Here is a 15,301-nt window from a genome sequence, read left to right on the forward strand (position 1 = left end):
TGTGCTGTGCTCGCTCTCGTGGCCACTTTTTCCATGGGGTGGGGAGGGGGCTCTGGGCATCACCGGGGCAAAGGGAGCAGGTTGGCCTGCTGGGAGGGGGCTGAAGGACGGGGTTGGCACTTCCACTGCCCTCCCTGCCACTTCCCTGCCCCCCGGGACGTACGGCCCTAGGACACGGACCCTCAGCATGGTGCCCGCCTCACATGGTGCTAAATGGCCTGACCTCGTCTGCCACCGGCTCTGGAGCTGCACAGCGTGGTGGGGGCTCTCACGGACCCTTACCATCTTGCCCTCCGCTGGGGTCAGCATCTGTGCCTGACCTGCCCCGGAGCGGCCCATCACGCTGCTCACACTGCCTGGCTCTGCTTGCCCACCAGCGGGCACCTTCCCCGGGCGAAGGCCCTGCACATCCTCTGTGCTCCCCAGAGAAACCTGCGCCCCGCGCCTCTGGAGGGACACCGGGCAAAGGCTCTGAGCGCTCAAGTCGGCAGTGAGCCCCGTCGGACTGCCTCGAGCAGCTTGCCCCCGCCTCGCCTCAGCCCCTGCTGTCTCTGCGTGCCCTCCGCTCTTGCTGCCTCACCCACCCTGGCTCCGGGTGTGCATTCGGAGGTCAGCCGCCGTCCACGGCCTCACCCTCCCCAGAGGGGCCCAGCTCTGTCCGAGGACCACCCCGCCTGGGCTCAGCCTGCCTTCCCCTCTGGACCCTCCACCTAGTGTGGCTTGAGAGCCCGCTCCTGGGGCTCCTCGGCCCCCCTGCCCCCAGCCTGTTAGTCCAACCATGTCACAGGCCTGTGACCCCAGCGTCCGTGGAGGGACTCCCGCACCGCGTGCCAGCATCCCCGCATCCCTGCCGGGCCTGCCTGCGGCCGCGTCCCCCAACCAAGGACTCAGCCCGGCCACCGGGCCCTCCTGTGTCCCCTCCCTGCCCGCCTGGCCTGCCCGCCTGCCCCGAGGCCTCCTCACGCTCACCTGGCCACGGCCCTCGGGCCAACAACGCTTTCGTCCCTAGGCCATCGTGGAGTCCATCCTTGCTTTCAGGATGCAGAGACACAAAGTGTCATACTTGCGCACACTCCTTGCCCAGCCACACTGCCAGTGGCGGTGGAGGCCACACCGAGAGCCTGGCACGGGACCCCAGCTTCCTTACCACCCAGGCCGGCGCCCCGTCCGGGCCAGGCACAGCACAGGTGTCGACCGTGGAGTGAATGAACGAGCTCACGCGGCCTGGCTGCCCCAGGACCAGAGACCCAGCGTGCTTCAGACCTCAGGGCCTTGGCTCGGCATCAGCATTAGTGGGGAGTTGGCTCAGGAGCGTGGACAGCAACACTAAAAGCCCCAGAGAATTCATGGAGGCACATCCAGGGAAGCCAAGTGAAGAAAGAGAGGATGCACAGAGAGTCGTGAGTGCTCAGGGCCAGGTGTGGAGGACCGAGGATGGGAAGCTCAGGTGTGAGTCAAGGCAGGAGGTCAGCGTGGGCTTTGTGATGCTGCAGGGGGCAGGCGGGGAGAGCCTGGACTGGGGAGCAGCAGGAGAGTGAGCGGAGAGGCAGCGCCCACACTTTGTCCCCCCCGCAGCCCCCTCCCCACTGGGCCCAGACCCTGTCTCAGCAGCTCCCATCTCCAGAGCCAGGTGCCTCTTCTCCCCGGGGACCCACTGACCCACTTGGTGGCATCATCCCCGTCCCCCGCCATGGCACCTTCCAAGCCTTCGGGTGCTCGTGAGGCAAGGCCCCCTCGAGTCTGTGCCCCCTGCGCTCCTTCATCCCACCCTGCCCGCTGTCACCGTTGCCCAGCAGGCTCCTGGTCCCGGGAGGACTCCAGCACAGGTGCAGAGTCCTCTCCACCCCCGCTGCTGTCAGGACCCTGCGCCATCTCCACCCTTCCCCCGTGTCAAGGTCCCCACCGTCTCCGCAGCAGCCCCCAACCCATCCTCAGCACTGCAGACAGAGCGAGATGACCGCACCCTTGCTCACATACACGCTGTCAGAGGACGTCCAGTCCAGCAGTGGATGGGACTGACCCGGGGGTACCAACTCCCACTCTTTTTTTTTTTTTTTTAAGATTTTATTTATTTATTTATGAGAGATACAAAGAGAGAGAAGAGGAGAAGCAGGCTCCACGCAGGGAGCCCGACTCAGGACTCGATCCCGGGTCTCCAGGATCACGCCCTGGGCTGAAGGCGGCGCCAAACCACTGAGCCACCCAGGCTGCCCCCAACTCCCACTCTTAACACAGAACGTTGCTAGAGAAAATACTTTTATATTTTAAAATACACATAGCTGAGCAGGAATGCAAGAAATAAATGTGAGAAGAGCCCCCCTCGGCTGTAAGGGAAGAGTTATAGCCGTGGGATTTGGAGAAGTTGTGCTAAAAAAAAAATAAGAATCAGCATCCAGGACCCACCAGAGAAAGAGACTTGGCGAGACCCTGGGCTCTCGACTGGAAGCCTGGAGGACTGCCTCTGGGAGCCTTAAGGATAGAGACTCACCAGAACCACACCCCAGACTGGGTTCAGCTATGTCCTTAATGTTTGAAAGTACCCATCCCTGCTCTACCTGTCTGACAAGGAGATAACATCACCCAGAACCTCTACAGTTGTTTTTTATTTTTTTACACACAATTTCTGTCATTTAATTAAAAATTACTAGGCATTTCAAAAGACAAGACTAAAAACCAAGAGGAAAAATAAGATACAGAAACAGATCTGGAGGTGATTCAAAAATGGGAGCTGGCAAAAAGAAAAGGCTTTAAAATAAATATGATTAATATGGGGATCCCTGGGTGGCGCAGCGGTTTGGCGCCTGCCTTTGGCCCAGGGCGCGATCCTGGAGACCCGGGATCGAATCCCACGTCAGGCTCCCGGTGCATGGAGCCTGCTTCTCCCTCTGCCTGTGTCTCTGCCTCTCTCTCTCTCTCTGTATGACTATTGTAAATATATAAAAAAATTTAAAAATATATGATTAATATCTTAAGAAAAATGGGGGTTGGGGGGTAGAGACACAGGGAAGATAATATGGAGAATTTCCCCCCAGAGAACTGGATTCTATATTAAAGGATCAAACTGAGCATCTTGAATGGAAAAATACAAATAACTGAAACTAAAAAGTTCTGCCTGTGTCTCTGCCTCTCTCTCTCTCTCTCTCTCTGTGTGACTATCATAAATAAATAAAAATTTAAAAAAAAGTCATGTAACTGGGGCGCTTGGGTGGCTCAGTCAGTTAAGCATCTGACTTGTGATTTCAGCTCAGGTCATGATCTCATTGGTCATTGGATTAAGCCCCACGTCAGGTTCCATGCTTACCTGGGAGTCTGCTTGAAATTTTCTTCATCTACCCCTCTGCACCTCTCTAAAAAAAAAGTCATGTAACTATTTGGGCCATAAATCAAGGAAGGTAGGTGGCCTCCAAAACCAGGAAAGGGCAAGGAAACAAATTCTTCCTGAATCCTCTAAAAAGGAACACAGTTCTACCTACACTGGGTTTTTAACCCAGTGAGGCTTGTCAGACTTCTGACCTACAGAACTGTAAGATAGTAAATGTGTGTTGTATAAAGCCAAAAAATAAATAAATTGCTCATATTGCTGAAAAATTATGTGGCTACATACTGCTATGAACACAAAATTTTAAGATTTTATATATTTACAAAAAACTATATATTCATTTTTTTAAAGAGCATAAATTGCTTAGGGGTTATGTCTGAGGCTCCCTAAGACCACTCCCAAGTTTGATGATTTACTAGGAGGATTCATAGGACTTAACATATAGTCCTACTCGCTGCTATGATTTAGTACAGAGGAACAGTCTCATGGGGCAAAAGCTGAAGGAAATCAAGTGCAAGTGTTGAAGAGTCTCTTCCCTCTGGATTCACACAGGATGAATTTAATTCCTCGAGCAAGGAGCTGTGACCACATATGTGAAATGCTGTCTATCAAGGATGTTGTTAGAGACCCAGTGCCCCAGGTTTTCATATGGGCTGATCACATAGGCTTCCTCTGCCCATATTCTGTACCAAAATTCCAGGCTCTCAGAAGGAAATCAGAAGTTCAGCACAAGCCATGTTATTTGAACAAACAGCTTAGGCACAGTGAGCCATATCCATCCTGGGAGTTGTGGGAACCCTCCTAAAATCAAGTTTCTAGCTGAGAACCAAGGGCCAACCTTGCAGGCAGGCCTTTCTAAGGGTAATGGCCTCAGACCTTCTCCACACAGTGATACATTAATAAAATATGTGCAATGCATGTCCACTGAAAACTATAAAACCTTTCTGAGAGATATTTTTAAAGACCTAAAGAGAGAGGTATACCATGTCCATGGATCAAAAGACTTTATAGGGATCTCTGGGTGGCGCAGGGGTTTGGCGCCTGCCTTTGGCCCAGGGCACGATCCTGGAGATCCGGGATCGAATCCCACGTCAGGCTCCCGGTGCATGGAGCCTGCTTCTCCCTCTGCTTGTGTCTCTGCCTCTCTCGCTCTCTCGTTTTCTGTATGACTATCATGAATAAATAAATTTAAAAAATTAAAAAAAAAAAAGATATTGCCGGCTTCCTTTTTAAAAAAAAAAAAAAGACTTTATAGTGTCAAGATGTCAATTCTCTCTGAACCGGTTTAGGAATTCAGCACATTCCCAATCAAAATCCCAGCAGGCTTTATTATAGAAAATGACAAACATCTTAAAATGTATATGGAAATGCAAAAGATGTAGAAAAGTCAAAACAATTTTGAAAAAAAAAAAGAAACAAAGCTGGAGAACCCATACTCTGTGATTTCATGACTTACTGTAAAGTGACAATAATCATATGGAGGAACACATAGATCAGTGGGACAGAATAGGGGATTCAGAAATAGACCTCCACATATGCTTTTTAGACAAATGCTAATGGAACGATTCATACCACTATTAAAGGAAAAGAAAGAACCTCGACCCTTACCTCACATCACACACAAAACTTAACTTGAAGTGGATCCTAGACCTAAATGTAGAAGCTAAATTTATAGAAACGTCTAGATGAAGACTTAGGTGAATAACTTCATGGCCTTAGAGGAAGCAGATCTTAGATAAAACACTAAAAAACATGAACCACTACAAAAATCTGTGATAAACTTAAAAGCTTTTTCTCTTTAAAAGGTCCTGCTAAGGAAATGAGAAGGTAAGCCACGACTTGGAGAAAATATTTGCAGTACGCGTGTTTGGCAAAGTCTTGAGTCCAGGCCAGAGACGTGCTTCTGCAGTTTCATAATTAGAAAGATGCTCAATCTAAGTCTCAAAAATGCTAAAAGACTCTAGGAGCCCTGTAAACGGAGATGCACGAATGGCCAATAAACGCAGGTGAACGTTTTCATCATCGTCTGTCATCAAGGAAATGCAAGTGAAACCACAATAAGACGCCAGTCTACGTTTGCTGGAGCAGCTGAAAGGAAAGGACTCACAACAGCAAACACCGGTGAGAATGTGGAACAGCCGGGACCCTCATTTACCGCCGGTGGAAAAGTGGAAGGTACAGGCGCTTGGAGGACAGTTTGGCGGGTTCTTATAATGTTGAACAATACTCACCCTACGATCTAGTGATGCCGCTCCTAGGTTTTTATCCAAAGGCTTCTATGGTTGTTCTCAGCAGCTTTATTCATAACAGCCAGACAGGGAAACGACTGGCCTGTCCGTCGACAGGAGATGGCCTGGAGCACAACCTGGCTGTACGAAGCAACACACGGGCCATACACGCAGCCACATCAGTGGGTCTCAGAACCATTATGCTGAGCAACAGAAGCCAGACACAGAAGAACATATCCTGTGTGATTAAAACTCCAGAAAAAACTTAGGGCCAAAAAAATAAAAAATAATAAAAATAAAAAATAAAGACTTAGGACCATGGATGAGAGGTGGGAATTGCTAGAGAGGGCACCAGGAAGCTTTTAGGGTAACAGAAATGTTCTATACCTCGTGATAGCAGTAGTCACGTGGCATGGACACCTGTCCAGACTCATAAAATTATTAGGTTGTGATCCCAGGGTAGTGAGGTCCAGGCCGCCGTTGGGTCCCCGCTCAGCTCAAAGTCTGCTTGAGATTCTCTCTCCCTCTCTCTCTCTGCCCCTTCTGCTCATGCCCTTTCTCTTGAAAATAAACAATCTTTTTTTTTATGATAGTCATCACAGAGAGAGACAGAGAGAGAGAGGGAGAGAGGCAGAGACATAGGCAGAGGGAGAAGCAGGCTCCATGCACTGGGAGCCCAACGTGGGATTCGATCCCGGGTCTCCAGGATCGCGCCCTGGGCCAAAGGCAGGTGCCAAACCACTGCGCCACCCAGGGATCCCCGAAAATAAACATCTTTAAAAAAGAAAAGCTCATAAAATTGTTCACTTAAAATGGGTACATCGTATTGCATGAAAATCACACCTCAATAAAGGTGACTTTTGAAATATGAATGTGAGGGGGCCACCCGGCTGGCTGATCCCAGGGTTGTGAGTTCGAGTCTCATGTTGGACGTTGGGAGTGGAGAGTACTTGGTGGCTCAATCGGTGAAGCGTCTGCCTTTGGTTCAGGTCATGACCCCAGGTTCTGGGATCAAGTCCAGATTGGGCTCCCTGCTCAGTGGGGCATCTGCTTCTTCTCTGCCCCTGTCCCTCTCCCCAACCCCTCCTCATGTCCTCTCTCTCTCTCAAATAAATAAATGAAATAATTTTTAAATAAAATCTAAATTTTTTTTTATTCTAAGTAGGCTCCATGCGCAGCGTGGAGCCCAACATGGGGCTTGCACTCACAACCCTGAGATCATGACCTGAGCTGAGATCAAGAGTCAGACGCTTAACCAACTGAGCCACTCAAGCACCGCCCAGCCCAGCCAAATAAAAAATCCTTAAAAAAACGAGAAATACAAAAATGAATGTGAAAAAAAAACAAAACATGAATATGAGCAAAAGATTAACAAAACCCTTTCCTCTTCTGCTTGAGAGTCTGACCTTTGGTTAACTGTCTAGCTCTGTTCCCCTGGTGACCTGTCCACAATTTAACTGCTTATGGTGACAGTTGCCCCTGCTGGTGAGCTGCACGTGGACGGTGGGCAGCTGAGCGTGAGCTATGACCCCGCTGGTGAGCTGCACGTGGACGGTGGGCAGCTGAGCGTGCGCTATGACCCCACTGGTGAGCTGCACATGGACGGTGGGCAGCTGAGCGTGCGCTATGACCCCGCTGGTGAGCTGCACATGGACGGTGGGCAGCTGAGCGTGAGCTATGACCCCGCTGGTGAGCTGCACGTGGACGGTGGGCAGCTGAGCGTGCGCTATGACCCCACTGGTGAGCTGCACATGGACGGTGGGCAGCTGAGCGTGCGCTATGACCCCGCTGGTGAGCTGCACATGGACAGTGGGCAGCTGAGCGTGAGCTATGACCCCGCTGGTGAGCTGCACGTGGACGGTGGGCAGCTGAGCGTGAGCTATGAATGCCTCAGAGGAAGCCACAGCTCTGAGCTCCCCAGTGGACGGCAGGGCCCTGCGAGCCCCGTCTGTGGAACTGTCACAAGACAGCGATGGCTGAGAGGCGTGAGTTTGGAGCCCAGGGCCTAGTGGCCAGTGTGGACCTCCGCCCTGGGCACGTGCCACCTGTGGGTCGGTGGCCGCACCCCCACTGCTCCCCGGCTGCTCCAGGAGAAGCAGCCCAGCGCTGGCCAGGAGCGCCTGCCTTCCGAGCCCATGCCCCACTGGCCTGGGTTCCCTGCGGATGAGGCTCGGGGTACCCCTGGGGGAAGGAGCAGCACCCACGGGCACCACGCGCATGGGGACGTGTCCGACTCGTCCGTTCTCGCAGGACCGCAAACCGGGCCCACAGCCGCGCCAACACGGAGGATGCGCCCCGCGGGGACCGCTCAACGGTGGGGTGACGTCAGGAGCTCCACGCTCGCAGCCGGCAAGCAGTGGGCGGGAAAGATCAAGTCTGCCACCAGCGGGCGTTGGAGGGACGCCGGCGGCGGGGCCTCTGTCTGGGCCAGCCAGGGGGTAGCCCGCGGCGGCAGTTCAGGAGAGCCAGGCTGTCCCCCGAGGCCCACCGGGGCCTTCTGCACACGGTCGCTGTGGGACATTCGCCGCGTCACCGTCCACCCTCACGAAGGCCTGGCAAGGACGCAGGTGTCCACTGTGAGGCCGTGGAGCGCAGACACATGTGTCCCCTGATCGCGGCCTCGGGCCACAGGGGGGAGGACTTAAAAATTCACAGTAAGGTAATAAAATGCGTCTGGAAACTAAACCGCCCTGCGGGCTGCGCACGGGAGTGGGGGCTCAGAGGGGAGGAGTCCGCATTGCGCCCAGTGGCCCGGCCCGGGGCGACAGTGAAGCCTATCTCCATGGGTGGCCCCGCAGCCCCCGCCACTCGGGGTGAGGTCCCCCGCTCCGTCAGGCCCAGAGGCCCCGCCACCGCCCCTCACCTGCCGCTGACCTGTGGTGCTTCAGCTGCGGCCACCACCCCGTCGCCATCCCCGTCCCCACGGACACTCCGTGACCGGTGGCTCCTCCTCTCCCATTTCTCCGAGAGCTCGCCCCCAGCAGCCCGACCCCCCAGCCGGGCTACGCGGCCCTGGCCCAACGTCTCCTGCGAGCCCTTGCCCTCCGAGCGGCTGCTGCCCCCGTGGGCCTGTGTGTCCAGCCTCTGCCATCTGCGTGCCCAGCGTGACATGCGTCTGGCGCTCAGCACGTCTAGCCCTCGTGAGCCTGCAGGCCACGCTCCCGAGCCCCACGTGGGGGCACATGTGAGAAAGGGAGAGACGGCTCCGGCGCCCTGAGGCCCCAGGGAGCAGAAGCGGCTCCGCAGGTGTCTGGCCCCTCCCGCCCCACCCGGGAGGCCCCGCCAGGGCCTGTCCGTCGCGGGGTCCCCACCGCTGCCAGCCAGGAACCAGGCCAACGGGAGGGCGGCGGGCACAGACCGAGCTGCGGCCCGACCCGTCAGGGCCCCATGGCCGCCCTGCCTTCAACCTCGCCCTCGTCCTCGCGGGTGCCTTGTCCCCTGGACAGTGAGCCCAGGGCCGAAGCTCCTGCTCCAGTTGAGTCCCAGCCCTCGACAGGAGCGCTGCGCCGTGCAGGGTGCTTTGCAGGAGCAGGAGCAGTGGCCGAGGGTAGGCCTGCGACCCCGGACGCTCACTGCCACCGGCCTGTGACCAGCACCAGTCTGGCTTCATCCCCAGTGAGCCGTTTCCAACAGGGTCTCCAACCATCTGCTCCCCTGGTGCCTCTGCCCCCAACCCTGGCCTCCAACGTGCCCCCTCGGAGGCCCCACTTGCCCAGGCCCCCCATTCAGTGCCCCCCTCCTGGGGAGGCTGCCGCCACTCCCGGCCCCGGTGCGGACACCTCCCCTGCAGGCCCCAGCCTGTGGCCAGGATGGACTAGACCAGCCTGGCACGGGGGTCCCAGCTGGGGCACTGCCCTCCCACGCCCTGCTCAAACCCACAGCCTCTCACCCTGCTCCCTTGTCCCCTGCAAATCCCAGGGGACCCTCCCATCTGATGCCTGCAGCTCCTTCCCTGCTGCCCGGGCCTTCTGGCTCCTTCTGAGTCCCCTCCCACAGCCCCTTGCCATCCAGGCCTGAGCAACCCCCCTCGGCCAGCCCACCTGGGGGACAGGCTTGATGTCCTTGCAGTGATACCTCACGGTGGCTAAGGACTCAGGCAGCCTGCTCAGCAGCCTCCTGTGTACCGGCCTCCCTGAGCCTCCCTCACCACCGTGCCTCCCCTTCTCGGCACCCACCATGCCCACCACCCCCTGCACCCTCTCGTCACCTCCCCACCCTAACGCCGCACGGCCCTTGCCCTCGGGGCCCCTTTGCTGGTCAGACGCTCCTCCTGTGTCGCCCACACCGTGTACCTCGGGCTCCGGGCACGTCTGCACACAGCTGGGCCATGCCCGGGTCATGGGCTGCTGGACGGACAGATAAGCAGCAGGAGGCAGGACAGACAGGGCTGCGGCGCGGGGGTGGGAGGCTCTGCGGCTTGCAGAGGTTCATCTCCACGCAGTCAGGCAGCAGGCAGCAGGCCGCCGGGTGCTGAGCGGCCAGAAAGCCCAAAGACCAGCCAGAAGCCCGGGAGTGGAGGCCCTGCCAACATGCACCAGGGACCCAGTGGCAGGAGCCTGACCGAGAGGATGGGAGGTGCAGACCAGACAGTAGGTGGTGGTTAAGGCAGGGACTGCGCGGCGGGGGCGGGGCTTGAGGCTTGTTGTGAAGCGGGTCATGGGAGTGGGAAGTTGTGACACCAGGCACAGGGGAGGAGCGGGTGTGGCCCAGGCCACAGTGACGCAGCAGGTGTCTGGGGCCCTGCCTCCTGCGTGTCCTGAGGGCGGGTGGTCGGCTCAGCCGGTGCGGTTTTCCCTGTTTTCACCTAACGTTTCTCTCGGTCATATTTGCACATAAACGAACCTGCCTTACGCTCAGATTGTTCCCAAATATGTTGATCACCCTGAAGCAAACGCAAGTTTATTTGCAAACAAGCATTAGTGACTGGGTTTGGGATTTTCTCGTTCATCCAGCCGCCTGCTAACTTGGCACAGCCCCGCTGCACGGCAAGAGCACTTTCACTCACCTGCACCTAAAATTGCAGCGCAACACTCGTCACAGGGAGGCCAAGGGGCCCGGCTGAGGAGGGCTCCGCGGCTGAGTGTGGGTGGGCCTACGCAGGTATCCACCGTCCACACGCAGCAAACGAGCTCAGAGGGAGGGAGGTGGCCCGTGGAGAAACCCAGGGCTCCGCGGGGCATCCTAAGGCGATGGGGCCTGAGAAGGTTCGCACCTAGATCCCACTGAAGGAGCGAGAGAGCCAATCCCTAAGACCAAGCAGAGAAGGCTGGCCAAAACTGTGACCAGAAGCGCTGCTTCCCCAGGGGCAAGCCCGTCCCCGGGACGTGGCAGGAGTCCAGGCAGGGGACAGGCAGGCTGGGAAAGCCGACCCCAAGCCCAGAGCCCGCACGCCCCGCTGGGCGCCAGCCTGCAGGCACGGGAGCCGGGCGGCCTCTGGGCCCAGGGGCAGGGCATGAGCGGCCTCAGAGGGGGCCGGCGGGACCCCGCAGGCTGGGCCCTCATCCTGCGCCCACACCGACATTGGACACGAGGCCTGGTGACCTGCTCAGGACCCCCCAGTATGGGTCTGTCAGCCTTGAGACCGTCCAGCTCCCACACACGGTCAGAGCGGCCCGTCCTCCAGTGGCGCCGGGCTTGGCACAGGAAGGCCCTGAGCCTGGAAAGCCTGGAGTCACGGTGTCGCACGCCACCTGCAAGCACTGACCTCAGTACCGACCCTCGGATGTCATCTGACCCCCAAGACAAACCGAGGGTGGGTGTGGTGATCCGGCCTGCGGGAAGCACCAGGCCCATTGCTGCCCACCCAGGAGAAGGCCAAGCTCCAGAATGGGCCTAGGACGGGGTCCCTGTGGCTGGCCACTTCCCCGCCTGTGCCTGCAGATTCCTGATGAAAATTCCTTTGGAAGGATCTATTTCCGTTGCGCTGGGCTGGGCGAGGGCTGCGGCCAAGGCCAATTGGCTCCCCCACTCAGGAGCCAGGTTTGCCCTCGGCTGCGGGGCCAGTGGAGTTAGGCCCTTGGGTCCCGGAGCAGGGGAGGCCCGGGCTGGGGGTGGGGCAGGCCCCTGTGGCCCCTGGAATGATCCTGGGGGCCCCAAGGAGGCAGGTGAGGGGTTGGCGCGGGGCTGGGGAGAGGCTGGACTCCTGGAGGCCGAGGGAAGCGGGTGCGGTCCACACACTCATCCACGAAGATGCACTGAGAGCCGTTGAAAGAGCTGCTGGTGGACCCAGGGAACCTGCCAGAGGCTGCTGGCCATGGGGCTCACCTGGGCTCAGGTGCAGGAGGAGGAGGGGCCATCGTCACCGTTGGACAGACGCAGGACGCAACTCAGCCGGAAGCGAGGCCCGTCCCTCCTCCCGTGTGGCCAAGGGGAGGCCCCGTATGGGTGGCTCACCAGCCACGGTCTGAAGGAGGCGGAGGAATCAGCCGAGGTCAGGGCTGGGGGAGGCAACCGCGCAGTTGACCCCTGGAGCCCAGGGTCTGGAGCCCCACTGCACGCTGCCAGTCCCCCACCCCACCTGGGGCCTCTGAGCTCCTGGACAACAGGACACCCCGCTCTCCCCTCCTGGCCGCCCCCAAATAATGTCAACTTCAGGGACCGACAGGGACTGACCTCCTGGTCTCCCCTCTGCCCCTCACGATGGGTGACTGAGACCCCACATTCCCCAAAGACTCTGCCCTTAGCCAAGACCTGGAGGACCTGCCCCTGAGGCCCCTCTTAGCAGCTCTGGCTCCAGGGCCCTGGGCTGAGCGGCTCTGTCCGGGGCCCCCCCACAGGCCTGAGGGGCCCCCGGAGCCACATGAGTCCAGGCCACGTCCTCAGACACTGACGGGCCGGTTAGCGCACGGCAGTGCACGGCAACCAGCATCCCTTCTCCAGCTTCATGGCCAGAATTATTTTGGAAAATATATTTTTGGGGATCCCTGGGAGGCTCAGCAGTTTAGCATCTGCTTTCGGCTCAGGGCAGGATCCCGGGGTCCTGGGATTGAGTCCCGCATCAGCCTCCGCATGAAGCCTGCTTCTCCCTCTGCCTGTGTCTCTGCCTCTCTGTGTCTCTCACAAATAAATAAAATCTTAAATAAATAATTTTTTAAAAAGTCAAATAAAAATGCATTCAAATATTTACTGAGCACCTGCCATGGGCCAGGACCCGTACTGGCCTCTAGGACGCAGAGTGTGTGCTGTGTCCTTGTCTTCTCCGGGGACAGCACCCTGAGGCTTCCCTCTGAGCAGAGCCCAGATTGAGGGGGTCCACAAGCCCCCCTCCCTGGGCAGCCGGGAGAGGCCGCACCAGAAGGGGCGTGGCTGGAGGGAGGAGGAGCAGGCCGGGGCCCTGACAGCTGCAAGAGGGAGGGAAGCCTGGACTGGCCCGGGGAGACACCAGGTGCGGGACACGTGGGGCTGCACCAGGGGCTTCTCCGCACGCGACACTGACAGTTGCCACAGCGCAGCGCCCAGTCAGCAGCTCACTGCTGGCGTCCGGGGAGCTGGATCTGGGGGGCACAGACCTGGCAAATTCCTCCCAGCAGCTCCTTGTTCCCCCGGGCTGCGACCCGAGGTCGTGACTGGCCACGGCGGGTACATGGGAAGGATGGAGCTGGTGGGGACGGCACAGCGGGTCTGTTGGACGGCTGCTTCCCGGGGACTCCCCCCACCCCGAGGGGCAGCCTGTCCGCGTGGACGGAGGGCTCCAGGGCCCGGGTCCCCGTCCTTTATTTGACACCCTGTGGCCACGGGAAGGTGGCCTTCACAAGGAGCCTTGCACTGAGTCCCAAGCCAGGAAGGGAGCAAGATACCGGGCGGGCTCGCCAAGCCGCTCTGAGCGGACTCTCAGGAGGCAAATGTGAACGGGGACAGACTGTGCAGAGCCGGTGACCGGAGCCCAGGGGGGGTCGCCTGACTCAGCAGCAGCAAGTGAGGACTGGAAGGGAAGGGGTGTGCGGTGAATTCCTAAGGAGCCCGGGAAGGGCATGCTGGTGTCCCCTTCCCGGAGCGCAGGCCGGGGGTGCAGGCCAGCCCTCCTCCCCGAACCCCCCCGCCCCCCCCTGCCGACACACAGGTCCCCAGGTGCCTGTGGAGGGCTTTGGGTGAAGCCTTGCTCCCTGCAAACTCCTGCTGTTCCATCCCAAACTCAAGCCAAACGCAGGATGCTGGCCCCGCGAGGGAACCGGCACCACAAAGTACAAAAATTGGGACGAACTGAGAGGAGCCGGAGAGGCTGGAGGTGGTGAGCAGAGCCCAGGAGGGGCCAGAGCCGGGGACACCGGGCTGGTGGGGTGGGGGGGTGGGGGCGGCACGGTCTCCGCAGCTCACCCAAACCTGAGCCACGTCTTTCCCTAAGTCCGTTCGACGCTTCCGGCGTCCCGGCCTCCCACACACTCCACGCCTCGTTCTGGGCCCACCTGGCAGCCAGGCCCTGCAGCTTTTGGGGGGACACACTGCCCTGTAGGGGCCCAGGTGCTCCCCCGGCTGCAGAGCTCTTCCCCCAGACTCTCCTTCGCCCCATCTCATGTCCACCCCCCAAGGGCTTCCTCCCGGCTCCCGCTGCCCCTGCTCCCCAGCCCGACAGCACCAACACTGGCTGATTAGGAGCAGCACTAAAGCCCCAATTTCTTTCTTTCTTTTGTTCTATTTTTTAAATTTATTTGACAGAGAGAGCGTGCACCAGCAGGGGGAAGGGCAGAGGCAGAGGGAGAAGCAGGCACCCCCATGAGCAGGGAGCCCAACGTGGAGACTCAATCCCAGGACCCCAGGGTCATGACCTGAGCCGCAGGCAGACGCTTCACCCACTGAGCCACCCAGGCGGGCCCCCTTGTTCTATTTTTTACATTCTTTTATTCTAATTCCAGTGTAGTACACATACAGGGTGGGTAGCAGTTTCAGGTGTACAGTTTCATCTTTCACTAAACCCCCAATTTCTTTTTTTTAAACCCCCAATTTCTAACGCCACGCCTGCCACACTGTTGGTGCTCCGTCCATGGGTTCGGGAGGAAAGCAGCAGTGGTATAAAGGGCGACATGGACGGCGTGTCAGTCCAATGTCTATAGTCAGAGATGTAGTTCAAGCAAGTGGCTCATACGGTCGTGGGGCCGGCAAGCCCAAGACCCTCAGAGCAGGCCAGCAGCCGGGAAACTAAGGCAGGCTCGAGGCCAAATCCCTTCTTCCCCGGAAGCCTCAGGTGACTGGACTGTGTCTACCCATGGGATTGAGGGTCGTCTCCTTGAACTACATGTTGTTACTCTACAAAATCCTTGCGCCGTGACCTCCGAGACAGTGTTTGACTGAACACCTGGGCACCCGAGGCTGGCCACGCTGAGCCGCCCGCTGAACCGGCCCAGATGCACGGGAAGCCCACAGAGGCTGCTGCCCCTGCTGGGGTGTCCGACCGACAGCGGAGGCCTCCAGGGCCCAAGTCGCTTGGCCAGGGTCACAGTCCGGGGTGTCGGAGGAGGGTGGGGGCGGGCCCCCATTGTGAGGTCTGGGTAGAATGCTCCACTAGGGCTGCCTCCAAGCCCGGCCTCACCCCCACCTGCCTCCCGGGAGCCTGGACCCTGGCTTCGCGCGCCTCCCCGTCTGACGCCGCCGCCGACACAGCCGGGGAGATGCCCGGATGCGGCCTCACCTGACTCCCACGGTCAGGCCCGCTGGGATCTCAGCGTGGTGAGGACTCCCAGGTCTGAATTCTCGGAACCTGACGACCTGACCAGGCGCATGGCTTCGGATCTTGAAGGACCACGGTCACGAAAACTCAAGG

This window comes from Nyctereutes procyonoides, unplaced genomic scaffold, assembly GCF_905146905.1.
Source record: "Nyctereutes procyonoides isolate TBG_1078 unplaced genomic scaffold, NYPRO_anot_genome, whole genome shotgun sequence".
Classification (NCBI taxonomy): Eukaryota; Metazoa; Chordata; class Mammalia; order Carnivora; family Canidae; genus Nyctereutes; species Nyctereutes procyonoides.